General features: G+C 43.8%; 1 protein-coding gene and 1 long non-coding RNA gene across 19 annotated transcripts in view; one reads left to right on the forward strand and one right to left on the reverse strand.

Annotated features, from left to right (window-relative positions):
- The window catches only part of HHAT (hedgehog acyltransferase), a 318,442-nt gene that overhangs the window by 197,771 nt on the left and 103,925 nt on the right, over positions 1 to 16,746 (reverse strand). The window lies entirely within an intron of this gene.
- Positions 887 to 7,999, forward strand: LOC111558408. Its single transcript, XR_002739300.2, has 2 exons — positions 887 to 1,144; positions 7,835 to 7,999. It is a non-coding gene; the product is annotated as an uncharacterized LOC111558408 (long non-coding RNA).

Consider the following 16,746-nt stretch of genomic DNA (forward strand, 5'->3'; position numbering starts at 1 on the left):
CACCACAGCTATTCCTCTCAAGCTCCCTTTGGGGTTCTTTGGGGAAGTGCTAAGATCCTTACTTTAAAGATGAAGATGGTGAGATTCAGAGATGGTAAGTGGTTTTTCCAAGGTCACAAAATTAGTGAATATAGAGTGGAAACTAAAAGATCTTCAAACCCCAAGTGAGTCTACGGAGGACACCTGCTTTGAACGGTCAAGGGTGCCTGACGCACAGCACCATATGGAATAAATAGTGTCAATTATGAGCTACCTACTATTCTAGGCACTGGGAACACCATGATGACCAATTTAAATAAGGCTCCTACCTTCATCTGTCATACATGTATTCAGTGGTGAGGAGCCCAGCGCAGAGAATAGGGTGATACAAAATGCTGGCGGGCCATTTCTTTTTGGGAAATTGCTTCTCGTAGGAGGGGAAAGATTCTCTTATTTTTTAACGTTTTATTTATTTTTGAGACAGGGAGAGACAGAGTGTGAACAGGGGAGGGACAGAGAGAGAGAAAGACACAGAATCTGAAACAGGCTCCAGGCTCTGAGCTGTCAGCACAGAGCCCGACACGGGGCTCGAACTCACGGACCGTGAGATCATGACCTGAGCCGAAGTCGGCTGATCACCTGACTGAGCCACCCAGGCGCCCCTTTTTTTTTAATTTTTATTTTTTAACGTTTTATTTATTTTTGAGACAGGGAGAGACAGAGCATGAACAGGGGAGGGAAGATTCTCTTAGAAAATGACATTTCAGCTGAGACAAGAATGCTGAGAAGTCACGTGATGATCAAGGGGAAGAGCATTCCAACCTGAAAGGACAGTTAATAAAAATGCTCTGTGGTGAGACTGTGCTCATCTAGAGAGAAGCCTGTGTGGTGCAGTGCAAAAGGCAAACAGAAAGTGATAGGAGACCAATGAGAGATGTGGCTAGGAGCCAAACCACACAGCGTTTTGTTAAGAAGAACTAGTCTGGTTTTAGTCAATGCACAATGGGAAGCTGTCACACTATGACAGAAAGGTGTCGCTTTTCAATGGAGTCACAGCATTCTAGAACCGGTTTACACCCCAGAATCCCAGAGCTCATAACCTTGCTGTTCCTGGTGCACAATGGATTCAGATCTTCTATTAATACAGAATGTTTTCCATAAACAGGTAGGAGGTATTTGAAAGACTCTAAAAACAACTTATCTTGCAGGAAGGAAAAAGGGTTGTCCCATCAGAGGGCCCATATTTATAAGTGGTGGGTTCACAACCTCAACGTTCAGGCAAATCGAGCTCCGTGGAGCCCAGCAAGGCTCCCTTGGGGGCACTGGCTGTCTTTTAGCAGAGCTCAGTTCAGAAATGCTGGGAGACACAGCCAGGCCCCATGCCCCTCCCCCCCACCCCCCACAGCGGCATCTCCCTCAGGCTCAAGCCCATCCTGCTCTCCTACAGTTCACTGCTCAGATGGCAGCCTGACAGCTGCTTTCTCTGGAACTCAAAGATAAAACCTGTAACTGTCCTATAGCAACGGGATGCTCAAAACACCCCACAAGGGGGAGCAGGGAAAGAGAATCGGGAAGGGAGGGACTAGAGTGGGAGGAAGACCTATGCCTTCTGAATAGAAACTCACTGCATAAAAGAGCCACAGTCATCCACACTCGCAGTTAAAACACTGCCGAAACAGGGAGGGAAAAATAGCCCCATCTAAAGACCCATTTGGCAAGGAGTAGCCAAGTCTTTGACCTAGGAAATCACCCTCAGGAAATCATCAGGGATGACCAAAATGGCTTATGCAATTATGTCCACTGAAGGATTATTTATAACAGGGCAAAATTCAAACCAGTGATCAACAACAGAGAATTGGTTAGTGATATTACAGCCAAGCCCTGGAAAGGAATACCATAAAACTGGTAAAAATCATACTCTCAAAGAACAGAATCTGTAAGAGTATTTCATCACATAAGGACAATTTCAGAATATATCAAGCTGAAAAAAAATCAGTTGTAAGGGAAACAGGGCAATGAGCAAATCCTTGTAAATAATCTAGACAAGAAAAACAAGGTAAATGGGAAAAGTAGATGGCGTCTGGAAATCACTTTGATTTCCCACTCGGCGCACACAGCCTTATATGCGCTGGTGAGCGAGCCACTTATTAAAAACTCATCTGGGTTACAGTCTGGCATCAGGGAGTGCTAAGAAAGATCCATTAGGAAAGTGAGCAGGTGCCTTTTGGCAAAGACACTGGACCTGCACCTCTGTAAAAATAATGACTTGTGCTTTCTGTCTGCAGAAGGCCAAGCAGGCTGCAGATTTCCTATCCCCCATCCCTACCCACCCCCAGGAGGCCTCCTCTGCAGCTCTTAAATTTTCAGGCCACTCAACAACAAGGGGCTGTGGTCTAAAATCAACACTGCATTTGTAAGACTCACTACAGCCTTCCTCTTGTTTCTCATTCCTTACCCTCCACCCCTCACTCCCAGCTCCCTACTGCAGTCGCTGTGACTGCCAAGCATTGGCTGATGCACCAGAGCCAAGTGAGAGCAGTGAAGGCAGCAAAAAGGACAAGGGCTTGATGGGCACCGAGGAGGGTGCTTGTTGGGATGAGCACTGGGTGTTGTATGTAAGTGATGCGAATCTATCCCCAAAACCAAGAGCACACTGTATACACTGTATGTTGGCCAACTTGACAATAAATTACATTAAAAAAAAGAAGAAGAAAATCATAATGAACAGACAATAAAAAAATAAAGTTTACAAAATAAAAAAATAGAAAAAAAAAAGGACAAGGGCCTGAACAGCAACACACTCAGCTCCCACCTAAGCTTGGCCACCAACCAGCTGTGATGCTGGAAAAGCTACTGGGTCTCTATGAGCATCCATTTTCTAATCTGTAAAATGAGAGTGTTTTACATGTCTTCTCTGTGAGATCTAGTTTGGCTCTGAGATTCCCAAGTTCAAATTCTCTCGAATGTCTCATCTCCAAAGAAATACCTGGACCATGGACAGGAGATGACTGAATGTATCTGGAGCCCAGGGATCTTCCCAAACTATCTGCATGTTACAATGACTTTCATTGTACAAGTCTGGACCCTGAAGAAACAATTTAGGTTGCCTCTTCTATGGGCCTTTAGGGGAAGCCATTCCTTCTAACACCTCTCTTAGGTGTTACTTGATCATGCAAAAGCACCATTTCCATTCACTCTACACTCAATTCTGAGTTCTCCTATAGGGGGACCAATCATCCCATCTTGTTGAGGACTGGGGGGTTCCCAGGATGAGACTTGCAATACCAAGCCCAGACAGTCCCTGGCAAACCAGGACAGCTGGTCACTCTATCTCTCATTATACTCACTGTTTGGTTTGCTTCTCCCAAAACACCCTGACACTACACAAAAGAAAACAAAACTCAACACCTGTTGATTTGTACATACATTGCTGCTCAAATAAACACCATCCACAGATCAGCAACAATGGAGTCCTTGGGTTGCCTCAAGGACACTTCTGTCAGCAGGCAAGGGTGCCTTCATTTGTCTCATCCCATTAGGTGCTCTTAAATTGGCAGGGTTATTTGTAATCAATTTTTTAAAAAATGAGAATTTTTATCAGTATTCAACAAAAAGCATATGAATAAGAGAAATCACTTATTTTAGCATTGAACCAGACATTATTTCACTGCACCGTTAATGCCCTTAAAGAAGATGGCAACTAAAAAACAAAAACAAAAAAACATATGGCTCACAGCAGAAGACTCAACAAAAGAATCCATTTGTTCCTGCTTTGATTCTTTGGACAAATACATGCAGAGCACCTATTCTGTTCCAGGCAAACAATAATGAAAGAGAAACACATTCACATGGAGTTTACAATCCATATGTCTGATCGTTAATGAATGTTAAAGCATTTAACACATTTCCCAAACTGGCTCCAATCTGGTTACCCATAATACAAGTTAAAACATTACGTGTTGCACCCTTAAGATCACAGAAAAACAGAGTATGGACAGAATATCCACCTGTTGGTCTCTTCCAAAACATTTCATATTCCTAGAAGACAGACACTGTGTCTTCTTTTTGTAACTCTTCAGAGAACCTAACACCATTTATGAAATGGACCTGAGAATTCTAAAAAGAAGAAGCAAAGAGCAAAGGAGGAGAATGTTCCAAGCAAGAAGTTAGGAAGGAGGCTGTTCTACTGCCTGTGATAAGTCAACTGTACTCAGCACTCCTTACAATCAGCATGCTGGAACCCAGGAGCACTGGAGCAGCAGAGAGATCACACCCAATCCCAACAGAAATCTTGGAACAGGGAGCAAAGTGTACTGTACTCCACTTTCAGAGGTTCTCTGCATACTCCGGAGAGGGGAGGACACAAGCTAGTTTAACCCCTAGGCCTAAGTCTTTAGAAACCAGCACATATATTCATGTAGTGCAGCAGCTCAAGAAAAGTTGTCAGCGGTCGCTTTCAATCATCACTGGTCACAGGAGAGTAGGGATGACATCTAGACTTGCAAGAATGCCTGGGTAGAGAGCCCCAGTAAGGGTGGACCCAAAGGCTGTGGTATCTCACCCACCAGGTGCCCGAGGTGGAATCCCAGCCTCCATCCCTGGCTCCTCCCTCAGTCCCTCACCCCCCACAGCCAACTGTTTAGTAGTGCCAATCAGTTCTACCCCACAAATGTTCCAAATTTGCTTTTCTGTCCCTTACCGTAGATCTTGAAACGCTAATTACCCTGGTTCAGACCTCCAACACCTCTTTTTCATTTTTGGTGGGGGGGTGTTTTTTGTTTTGGGAGTCTGTTTGTTTTGCCTAAACAACTTTTTAAACTATGCATTCTGCAAGGACAGAGGCTGGACTTTACATCCGTGTCACCTGAACCGAAGAAAGGTATGAATCCATCAGTTCATTCATGAATGTGTAGGGCACAATTCTTTCACTGTCCCCGTCTGCCTGGACTTCCCACTTTGCCACAAGGCTCCACCTCCTAGCCAGACTTTCTGACCCATCGTAGCTGTGACCTGCTTTCTGTGTGTCTCCTAAGCTATATCTAGCCAGACGACCAATACACGAATAGGCTCCATGCCTTGAGAGGAGGCAGTGTTATATACATGAGCCAGAGACGGCCTCCACACATTGGCTCCTAGGTTATTTCTGCACACCAGGCTGACACCCAGTGAGTTCAAAATCTCACTGGTGCCAAACTCAAATTTTTATACATACAATTGTTTTAAACATAGCCCAAATCAACAGACTTTTTGCCATCTAGAGCCCGCCTGCTGTAGCATACCCCGTGAAACTGCCCTAAACCTGCTAGCCATAGAGAAGACCAACCCCAAGCCACTGGTGCCCTTCAGAGCCCTCTGACTCAGAGACTTCCCACCAAGCTCCCCATCACATCACCTAGACACTACCCCCTGTGATTCCACCCTCTCCAGTCCCCTTGCCCTGATCCTCTTCCCAGTGCCCCTCCCCATGACGTAGCCTTGGAGGACTTCATTGTGAAGGACTTCTTTCCCCAATGCACACCTGTCAAAGTATCACCCCAATAAAGCTGTGTGTGCTACTGCTACCTCTTGCTCATGTCTTTTTCCTTCATCAGCCGTGGACTCCCTCCAACCCCCACCAGGCAGAAATCTGGGGAGTTCTTCATATTTAGAAGTTCTTTGTAGTTCCAGTTTGATAACTTTTAATCTGTCTTGTAACCCTAGCTTTAAATTTATCATCTGGCTTAATCAGTATTGTTTTCAAAAACCTAATCTTTGCCTGCAAAGTTCTGTTCCAAGGATTCAGGATAGCCTCCTAAGCTCCTGGTTAGGAGACCCTGGTTACCTATCTAAATCTTATTGGGCTTTTGAGCTCTGGCCCCTATTCTCCCATCTTGGATAACAATTTGGGGCCCTGGCTATATCTGTCCGGATCCATGTTTCTAACCCATGCTCTTGGCGAACAGCTCTGGAACTATAACTTTATCTACAGATGCTGTAAGAAAGTCTTGTACCGACTATTTTATGAAATTTCTCGTTTCCATCCGTGAGATTCCACAGTTCAGAATATTTGCAACAGAGCTTATTGTGGCTGCTTAATGTGGCTGCCGACAGAATCGAGGATAATGAGCACAACAGCAAATGGTATTTATGGCCTTGTTTGCAGACGCACAGAAAAGCAAAGAGGTTTGTTAACATAATAGGATCCTGTGGCTTGATTTTTTTTTAAGTTATTTGTTATGACACTGAGTGAGACTGAGATCCTACTAAGAAATGCTGGACGGAAATAATTAATCGTATGTGCTTCTGAAAGCCAAGTACATTTTCTTAGTGAAGTTGTAACTATCCAAAAATATCAAAAAATGAGGTCTGACCTCACACAAATCAATTAAGTGGATAAGAAATGCTGATACACCTTAAGTAGTAACTTTTCCCTTAGGCATTATTAGCCCAAGTCAGGCCTGAAACACAAACAACACATAGCTAGGAAGAATGACCGAGAATCTGAAGGGAATGCCATGGGAGATGACATTCTTAGAGAAACAAGGATAAGTACAAAGGCTAGAAGTGACAGTGGCCTCACTCTATGTTAGGGGCATGTTGATTTGAGGGGTTCTGCCTGCCTGTCTTCTGGGCTGCATACTGACTTTTTGCAAACAAGATACTCTAATCTTTGCACCTTACTCTGGCTTCAGAGCCATCAACATCTGACAAATATGTGCACAAAACTGTTTGCTGCTGGGGGAAAACTCTCAAGTGCTGTGTAGGAAGTCTATCCTAGCTGGCAGTGAACATCTACCTGGCCTCCATTTTTCAGGAGGCACTCACTTCTCTTTTCTCAAATGTCTGGGACCTAAAATAAGGCACAGCCCAAAGCAGAAGGGGATGCCACAAAAAAAAAAAAAAAAAAGCCTCAGAAAATAAGAGGGAATCTTTTCCTAGCACCAGTAACTTTACCATCTCATCTCTCCTGTCTCACAAAGAAAGCCTCAGATAAGATACCCAGTGCACATGGCACCACATTCAGGACACAGAGAAGATGTTCCCAGCTTCTCCCAGGTTTGCTCACAATAGATACACTGGGACTAAGTATTTAGGTCTGAAATACTCAAATAGCCCATGTATGAGCATATGTACACATACAACCCCCAACTTTATAAGAAAGAAATGGGCCATATCATCATGGATAAGCTAGGTCACTGGAGTGAAAGAATGGGCAAGAAAGCATAAAATTGGGAATGAGCATTTTTAAAAATGAGAACAAGAGAGTCATATAAAGATAGGCTCTTAGTTCAGAGAAAATCAACAGTGCTCCCATTTTGGTTACTGGAACTCAATTTGGTATACTAGCAATGCCAGATTACTTCTAATTTAATGGACCAAACTCGCCCCATTTGCCTTTGGTTATGGCATTTTCCCAAGAGAATCCACTTTTATTCATGTTTATGGTGGCAAAAACACAAAGAATTCTTAATTTTTCACACTGGTGTAGCACAATTAACCCCACGTGTTAATTTTTAAATGTCTGTTTCTTGGCATATGGGTATCTGTGCTCTGTAGATTTGTGCTCTTTCTTCATTCATCCATTCAATAAAATGGATTTAAATCCCAGATATTGTGCTTGGTGTGGCACACATAGCAATTCACCTATCCATTTGCCCTTTCTTCCTAAAAAGAATTTTAATTTTGCTCAAAACGTACCCTCTTATAAACAGTCACCTTTCCGGAATGCTTTGCACCTATGAGTGGCCATGACCCGTATTTGTCCTATAAGAATGTAAGCAATCTTCTATTCCATGGGGCTTCTGGGAAAATTACTGCTTTTCCAATGAAAGGTATGATTTGAAACTTACCTTTAACCTTTTGTCTCCCCTCCTAGAATGCATATCTAAAGGCCTAATGGTGAAGCCACCTTGAATCCACAAGCTACAGAAAGCTGGAAGGAGCCTAAGTCACGGATAACTTCCTAGCGTAGCTACACCATCCATAATGACTTGCTGGTTTTTCCCTTATTCTGAGAAAAATAAAAGCTTACATGGTGGTACTACAGCAGTCAGGCATATTTTATGTGCAACCTAACTGGGGATACAACAGTCAGCAGAAAGAAACTCTGCTCCTACCTTTCAGAACCTTAGTCTCAAAAATGAATGGCCAACAGTCACTACTCACTTATCAACATGAAAGACACCAGAGAAACAAAGGAGAAAACAGGAACCTGGAGGAAGGAGCAATGCAAAGAGAAGAAACCCTCCCCCCAAACACGTGAAATATGAGTGAAATATGAGTGAAATATCATCAGTGAAATATGAGAAGATACCATGATCCATCATAAAAGAACTCTATACGAGACCAACACGTGAAAACCAAAACGGAGCTCTTGAAAATTAAAACTATTAAAGCCAAATTTTTAAAAATATACTAAGAGACAGGTTAGAAGAGAAAACTGAAAAAATAGTCCAGAAAACAAAGCAAAAAAAAACCAAAAAAGATGAAAAATAGGAGAGAAAGCACTAGAAAATTAGAAGCCCTGTCTAGGAGCTCCAACAAATGAATAAAAGGAAAGAGAGAGAGGAAGGAAGAGAGGGAGGGAGGGAAGAAAGAGGAGGTAAGGAAATCATTAGCAAAATAATTCAAGACTATTACTCAGAATTAAAGAAAATCAGTTCCCTTTTTGAGGATGCAGCATTATGAAATTTTAGAACATTCTGGACAAATATCTTAAAGGCTCCCAAAAAGGAGGATTAAAAGTCCAGTTTCATACACAAGATCAAGAAAAAGAACGGCCTTGGATTTCATTGTAACACCACAAGCTAGAAGATAATGTGGCAACATTCCCAAAGATCTAGTGAAGAAAGATCTGAATCCAACTCTGAATCCTTTATCTAGCCACCCTATACATCATCAGGAAGGCAGAATAAAGACATTTCAGACATGTAGGATATCAAAAATTGACCTCCCCTATACCCTTTTTCATACTGAAAAATATGCTCTGCCAAAACGGGGGAGTAACTCAAAGAACACATGTTCCAGGATATAAGAAAGAAGCAAAGCAAATCCCCAGGTTAACAGGGAGGGGAATTTCCCTGGACAACAGTTAGTTATGCAGCAGGCCTGGAGATCAACAAATCCAGATGGAGACCAGACAAAAGGCTCTAGAAAAGACTTGACGATAAAACTGATAGATTATGTGAATACATTCCAAAGAGATGTACATAGCTGGAGGAGAATGGGGGTATAAACTGAGGATGAATACACAGAGTATCAAACAAAGACAATCATTAACTTCAGGGAGTAAAAGGAAAATAATCATGGTACAGGCACAACTCAGCCTGTCGTATAATGAAAGCATTACACACTCATCTAAGCAGAACTGAAAATAACCCTACTGCAAGGCTAGAAGGATGAGGAGCATATGGATGGGGGGGGGGGGATAAAAGTTAAATTATCATCTTCTAGAGTGCAAATGTAAGCAGTAGCTTACTACTGTTGTGTTGGGGGAAAAAAAGAGATAGAATGGTGACTGAAGTATGGAGTGAGTGGTCAAGTTTGTTTTTTAATGATACAGTGAACATTTTCATTACTTTGGTTGCCTGGCTCCTACTCTACCCTGCTGTGTTCAGGGAACTCCCCATCTTATGGGTCTTTGTAGCAGGTGCAGCCTACCTCCCACTAGAGAATGGGAAATACCACACACTTGTTTCCCTAGAGGGGAAGAGACTGCATTTTACCTAATGTCTGCCAGTCACACAGGGACATCTGGTGGCAGTGACATTAATGACGGCACCCAGTGGCCAATGTTGGTGTTGATGGTGTGGACTGCAGAGACTGGTACCAACAGTAACTGTGATGGGGGCAGGAGCACCTTCCCAGAATCAGCTCCGTGACAGAACTTGGGGTTTAATCCTGGCTACACAACTCTGAGTTCAGTTTGCCAGCCCTCCTTGTGGTTTCCAGCCCTTCCTGTTTTTCCATTTAATGCATTTGGCTTTCTATGTTAATCATCCAAGAGTATCGTTGTTGTTGTTGCTACTTCTAAGGTTCAGAAATTGACACTCAAGTAGCTAGCTATAGACATCAGGCCCTTAGGGAAATCTAGGGAATCTTGATTATCTGGATTCTTAAGGGCTTAAGGCAGTGAAAATCCAGCTAATAATAGATAGTGATGCTCTGGAAACTTCAGGAGCACAGTGTTGAAACTGTTTGATAAACAGTTGCCTGTGGTCACCTGGAAAGCAGCAACCATTAAAGGCAAGTCCCTGAATGGCCAAGTCTACACTATTGTGGTGGACATGATGATATACTGCTCAGACATTCCTCCAGAAGGGAAGGACTTATTACCCCACCTGATGGGGGCATGGGGGGTGACCATCAGAAACCCTAGACTGTTAGCCTCTTTGGGGTTGCCTTGGCTCAAGAAAGCTGCCTCATCATCGTACCCTTTCTGAGGCAGCCACATCCAAGGACTGATTGGCATGTGGGTATAAAGACTCATCCCCTCACTCCACTTAGGACAACAGTCAAGGATCATCTCACTTTCAGAACTTTCTACAGGATCAACTGAAGCTCCCATTGCATCACAGCTCAATTCTCCCTCTACCCCAGTCCTGCTTCCATCCCTTTCCTTCCACAGGTGGTAATTCCAAGACAACCCTTAACATGCACCTGTAATCTAGCCTCCCTGGGGAACCCGAACTACAATTATTAAGAGCGTGGTGTCCTTAATTCAAGAAATATGATGCGGGCTGCTTACTTCCAACTCCCATGGAGAGCTTTAGCAGGAGAGGAAGAAGAGAATGGCAGGCCCAAATTCCTAAATTCTCAGTTCAAGCAGTGGGTTGAAATCCAAGGATCTTTTATTACTCTGAGAAAGGAAAGGAAAGGAAAGGAGAGGAGAGGAGAGGAGAGGGGAGGGGAGGGGAGGGGAGGGGAGGGGAGGGGAGGGGAGGGGAGGGGAGGGGAGGGGAGGGGAGGGGAGGGGGAAAAGAGAAAAGAGAAAAGAGAAAAAAGAGAAAAGAAAAGAGGAAGGAAGGAAGGAAGGAAGGAAGGAAGGAAGGAAGGAAGGAAGGAAGGAAGGAAGGAAGGAAGGAAGGAAGGAAGGAAAGAAAGAAAGAAAGAAAGAAAGAAAGAAAGAAAGAAAGAAAGAAAGAAAGAAAGAAAGAAAGAAAGAAAGAAAGAAAGAAAGAAAGAAAGAAAGAAAAAAAAGAAAAGAGGAAAGAAAAAGGAAAAGAAGGAAGGAAGGAAGGAAGGAAGGACAAACTCTCTTATGTCCTGTAACCATAGTACTCTGAAAGCCAAAACCAATCAAAAAGTCTGATCCTTGTGTTTATCAAATGACTGTTATCAACTGAATTCTCACCCTTGTGAAGTATCTAACACAAAAGTTACAGCACCGATCTATAAAGAATGGGACCCCTGGTGGTTCAGTTGTTTGAGCAGCCAACTTCGGCTCAGGTCATGAGTTCGTGAGTTTCAGTCCTGCATCAGGCCCCATGCTGATAGCTCAGGGCCTGGAGCCTGCTTCAGATTCTGTGTCTCCCTCTCTCCCTACCCCTCCCCAGCTTGCACTGTCTCTCTCTCAAAAATAAACAAACGTTAAAAAAAATTAAAAATAAAAAAAAAAGAATGGGACCTCTAAGGGCCAAAGTAGAGGTTCTTGATTACTCAGAATATTCTGAACCCCCAAACCTTCATGAGCATCCCTTGCCAGCAGAAGCAGCCCCCCACTTTCCTGTGAGAAAAGGCTGATCTGGCCTTGACTGAACACTCTTTAATGAAATCACTGGAGGAAATTACTGTGCAAGAGAAGTCAGTTTTCCTCGTCTCTCTACCTACTTCTCCCCTGTATCTAGGTTAGACCCCAGCATGCCCCCAGGCTTTCTTCACTCCAAAAGAACTGCGAGACTGTGTTACTTTATATTGACAAAAGTCTGACGAATATGTGTGGAAATGGTTTCTGAAGATTCTAGATGGAGGAGAAAGGGACAAATGGTACAATGAGCAGAATTATCTGCGTGTGCGCTCTCACCAGCAACTGGGGATTCCGGAGGGCGACTGCAGCAGCTGGCAGAGATGCTGTTTGAGAGTCTGGAAACCCAGTCACCACAATCACCCATTCTTATGGGACTGGGATGCCAGAAATTCTTTAGGAAATCATAGAAGGAAGTAATAGAATCATTTCAAGGGATAGGAATGTCAGGGTAAATTCATCGTGGGTGACCTGCTAAACCCACCCCCTAATTATGTCCCCACGAGAACCCAGATGACACTCCCTTCACCAAGACTTTGAAGAAATACATTAGTGAGGGGAGCCCAAGAATCTCTGAAATGCACCACCAATGCCATTCTCTGAGCTAGGGGTGCTGTTAGGGGACAGTGAGCTTCTTGATTCCAATGGGGAGACCAGGCTCCTTAAGTGAAAAATGAAGCAGCGGCACCTACCCCCACCCCGGCCCGAGGCAAAGTGGGCATGTTACCACAGTGAGCCACGTGGCCAGCTCAGTAGTCACGATGCTCTGACCCACAGACATCTCTGGTGAAAGTTAACAGACTATGAAACTCCCAGGCCTTAAGTAGATGAGGAATCATATGAGTCACCCTGCACAACTGACTGAACTTTTTGTCTGGTTCCTCACCTGGAATACAGAGATTAAAGCACCACCTACTCATAGGGTTGCTGTGAGGGTTCTATGTAGATATACGTAAAGCCCTTAAGGTAAAGGCTGACACAGAGTAAGTGCTCAATAAATGCTAGCTGTCATTATTGCCATTATTATAAATCCGTATATCTGGCAGAAAAAAAATCAAGTCTTAGTAAACAGAGACCTGACTTAAATCACCATGATAGTTCTAGACCTTCAGCCAAATCCGAGACCTGAATCGATTCACAGATGTAGGGCTTCTTGAATGAAGGAGACACTAAGTCACCATGAGAGAAAAAACTCTACAATTCTACAAGTACATAATATGATTCTCCTTCTTCCAAGCAAGGCCTAAAGACACTTAGGTCATTTCCTAGGATGGCTGTGCTCCTAGAGAAAGTAAAATATCCAGAACTTGGGGGAATCGTTGAACATGCACTCTGAGCTATCCCTGATGTCATAGAAACCCCAGATGCTATTCTGGTCTGTGAGTCAGAGTGGAAACAAACGAGGGCAATGCTAACTAGATTTTTGACCCGAATTTGTTACACAGCAGGCCCAGTGGGACCCCATATCCATCTGAGTTCTTGAGGAAAGAGCTTGCTCCTAGATGTGTGAATTAAAGGCTGTCACCGGAGGAAGGAGAAGCTACAGGCACTCCTCTCCCTATCAAAACAGTAACCTAAGAGCATCATGGTATCTCTGATAAAATTGCAGAGATGAAGACTAACGTCAAAAGATCCCAAAGATGTAGGTAAAATGATTCTAGTCAAATCCCCATTTAACTCACCAATTTGGCAGGTGCAGGAGATGGATGGGCCTTGGAGAATGAGTTTGCATCACTGTAGATTTAATACAGTTAGGGACTCCAATTAGAGATGTTCTTCCGGATGTGACATATTGGGGCATATTCACAGAGGCTCTGGCACCAGCTTTTAGCCTGGAAAACTTTTTCTATTTCGTAATAACTAGTGAGTATCCAAAGTAGTATATTTTAACCTTGTGGGGACAAAAGTACACCTCCACGGCATTACCTTAGGATAATTTTACCCCTCCAGTTCAGAGTCCCTAACTCACCTATAAGAAACAAGTTTGTCTCATTCTCACAGGAGACCTAAAATTGGCTTGGTACATTAATAGCACCCTGATAATAGAACCTATAAAACTAGAAGTGCCAAGTATACTAGATGTCTTAGTAAGATACAAACATACCGGAAATGAAATAGAATATAGGTTATCTTAGAGAAGTTTCTGTGTGGTCAAGATCCAAATGAAAGACAAGTAGATCCACCTTATGCCACTTAGCCTTAAGAAAGAGGTGTGTGTGCGTGCGTGTGGGGGGTGTGTGCAATACGCACACGCACGCACCCACACATACACACGCCCACACACACTCAGGATCCTGAAATCACAAATACACTGCAGGAAATGGGACCTCACTTTCCCAATTTGCTGACTCCTGCTAATCGTGATCCTTCTCTCATCCCACACCTAAGGCCCCATAAGGACTTGATTAAAGGGGGGAAAAAAGAGCTCTGTTCACTGATGGCTCTCCTTGGTATATTTGGAGGAGTATTGACAGGATGTGGGGAAGAAATATTTAAGTGAACACCTCACAATGAGGCCAATGAGAATATCTGTGATCCATATACTCAACCAAAGGGCCCCTGCTGTTCTCAATAACATGGTGACACCCTGGGCATATCAGCCAGCCTCTTTCCAAAGCCATTCTAATGATTTTAAACAGAGTCATGACCAAAGTCGCCATAGTGGTAGCACAAAGGCTTTGTGTGAGATCAGCACAGACTGCCCTCACCAAATTAACCTATCACTGCTGCTGAGTGCCTAACTTGCCAGCCTCTCTGCTCCAATATCAGGTTAATTACTGGACCCTTTCCATCTTGGAAGTGCCAGAGAGTTACGGCACTCTGGATATGGATTTGCTTTCCATACTCATCATGCTTCTGCCACCACTGACTGTCTTATGGACTGTCATGTCATCAGACATAACTTTGCTCCTATCTAGTGACCTCACTTCGTACAAATGGGAGTAAGACGATGGGTCATACCCATGGGATTTTCTGACGTTATGCCACCATCCAGCAGCAGCTGGCCTTACAGAATAGTCTATCAATAGTTCCAGTATGGCACCAGATGAAAGTTATTGTCTTATGATGTTGGAATGCAGTCTTTGCCTATGATGTTCAGGTGCTGACCCACAGGATGTAGAAAGTACGCTGAACCAGTGACTACATATGGCGCTCTTACCCACAGGTTAAATATGTAGTCAGTATCCAAGAAATGGGAGTGGCACTCTCACTATTATACTTTTAGTCCACTCCTACGATAGTTGCTGCCCATCCCTGGAAATCAATGATCAATCAAAGATCAGAGATCTTATTACCCAGCAAAGAAATGCTTTCATATGGGGACACAGAATGATTGCATTGAATCAAAGTCTACTATTACCCAGCCATTTGGAGCTCCTCATAGAACTAGCTGAACAAGTAAAGAGGGATAATTATGTAAGCTGAGAAGATTAACACTCACTATCGAGGGGAAATAGTTACCCCTATATAATGGAAGCAGAAAGGAGTACACGTGGAACTTTGGGGACCTTGTAGGGTGCCTCCTAGTATTGCCATGCCTACTGGTTAGTTAAGGGAAGATCACGTTGGACAAATATATACAGGACTACCAGGGGCTCAGAGCCCTCAGGAATGAAGATTGGGGGATGCCTGGCTGACTTGACTCCTGATCTCGAGGTTGTGAGTTCGAGCACCACATTGAGTGTGGATATTTCTTAAAAATAAAATCTTGGGGCGCCTGGGTGGCGCAGTCGGTTGGGCGTCCGACTTCAGCCAGGTCACAATCTCGCGGTCCGTGAGTTCGAGCCCCGCGTCGGGCTCTGGGCTGATGGTTCGGAGCCTGGAGCCTGTTTCCGATTCTGTGTCTCCCTCTCTCTCTGCCCCTCCCCCGTTCATGCTCTGTCTCTCTCTGTCCCAAAAATAAATAAAAAACATTGAAAAAAATTTAAAAAAAAATAAAAAATAAAAAATAAAATCTTAAAAAAAAGAAAAGAATGAAGATTAGGATCACACCACTGGCAAAGAACCTCAAACAACAAAGGTAGTGGCTGAAGGCAAGAAAAACACAGAATGGGAAGTAGAGTAGGAAAGTTGCAGAGCTGATCAGAACTAGCTCTAAAACATTTACCTATTGTTCTTATTTGCTGCCTTTACATATAAATTTTCATTAATATTCCTCTTCACTCACATCCCCTTCTCCTACCATTTCACATCAAGTGTGTTGGGGGTGGCTAACTCTACAGCTGAGCCCACGGTTACAGAGTGTTAACATTATGGCGGAACCCAAGGAGGCACAGACACCCCCCTCCCCGAGAGTCTGGACCTGGAGCTGGATGCACTGACTGATGAGTTTTCCTCTTTGGGGAACAGGACGCACATGTCTTCAGCTATCCATGGGACGGTTGTGTATCTCCTTGAAGATGTTCGGCCTGTGGCATACTGCTTGAGGACTGTATCTGCTAAGGTCTCCCCTCTTTCACTGAAATCCTGTTTGAACTCATCAGACACAAAGAGGAGCTGTTCAGCATCCTCTTCCTGTACACTCCTGCATATTAATAGAATTCATCCTCCCATTGGCCTTCAGAAAGCTACAATTACTATCACTTTTCACACTAGTGTCTGCCCTTCTGACTGCTTTTCACTGGTTTCAGCAGATACGTTTAAAGTTTCCCCAAAACTGCTTCTATTTTCTCGCTGCTCCCTCATCCTATGACCCTGGGTTATACCCCTCCAAGACAACCAGCGTCAACAATGGCTTCTTACTTGCCAAATGAAACAGAATCTCTTCGGTCCCCTCTTACTTGGCCTCTCTTTAATTCTTGAAACCTTCACAAAACCATTTGCTTCCTCCTGCATTGGTTACTAATCCTTCTCATTGGTTGCCGACTCCTCCTTCCCTACGTGCCTCTTAAATGGCGGTGTTCTTTCTCTAAAGTTCTATCCTTTCAGTAAGAAAGTGTTATGGAGGTGCCAGGACAGTCCCTCAGGAGACAGAGGCAGCCCCATTCAGGTCTGGCACAGCCCTGACATGGTGCCACTCCTAGGCCCCTAAAGCTCTACCTACT

This window comes from Felis catus, chromosome F1 (assembly GCF_018350175.1).
Source record: "Felis catus isolate Fca126 chromosome F1, F.catus_Fca126_mat1.0, whole genome shotgun sequence".
Taxonomy (NCBI): domain Eukaryota; kingdom Metazoa; phylum Chordata; class Mammalia; order Carnivora; family Felidae; genus Felis; species Felis catus.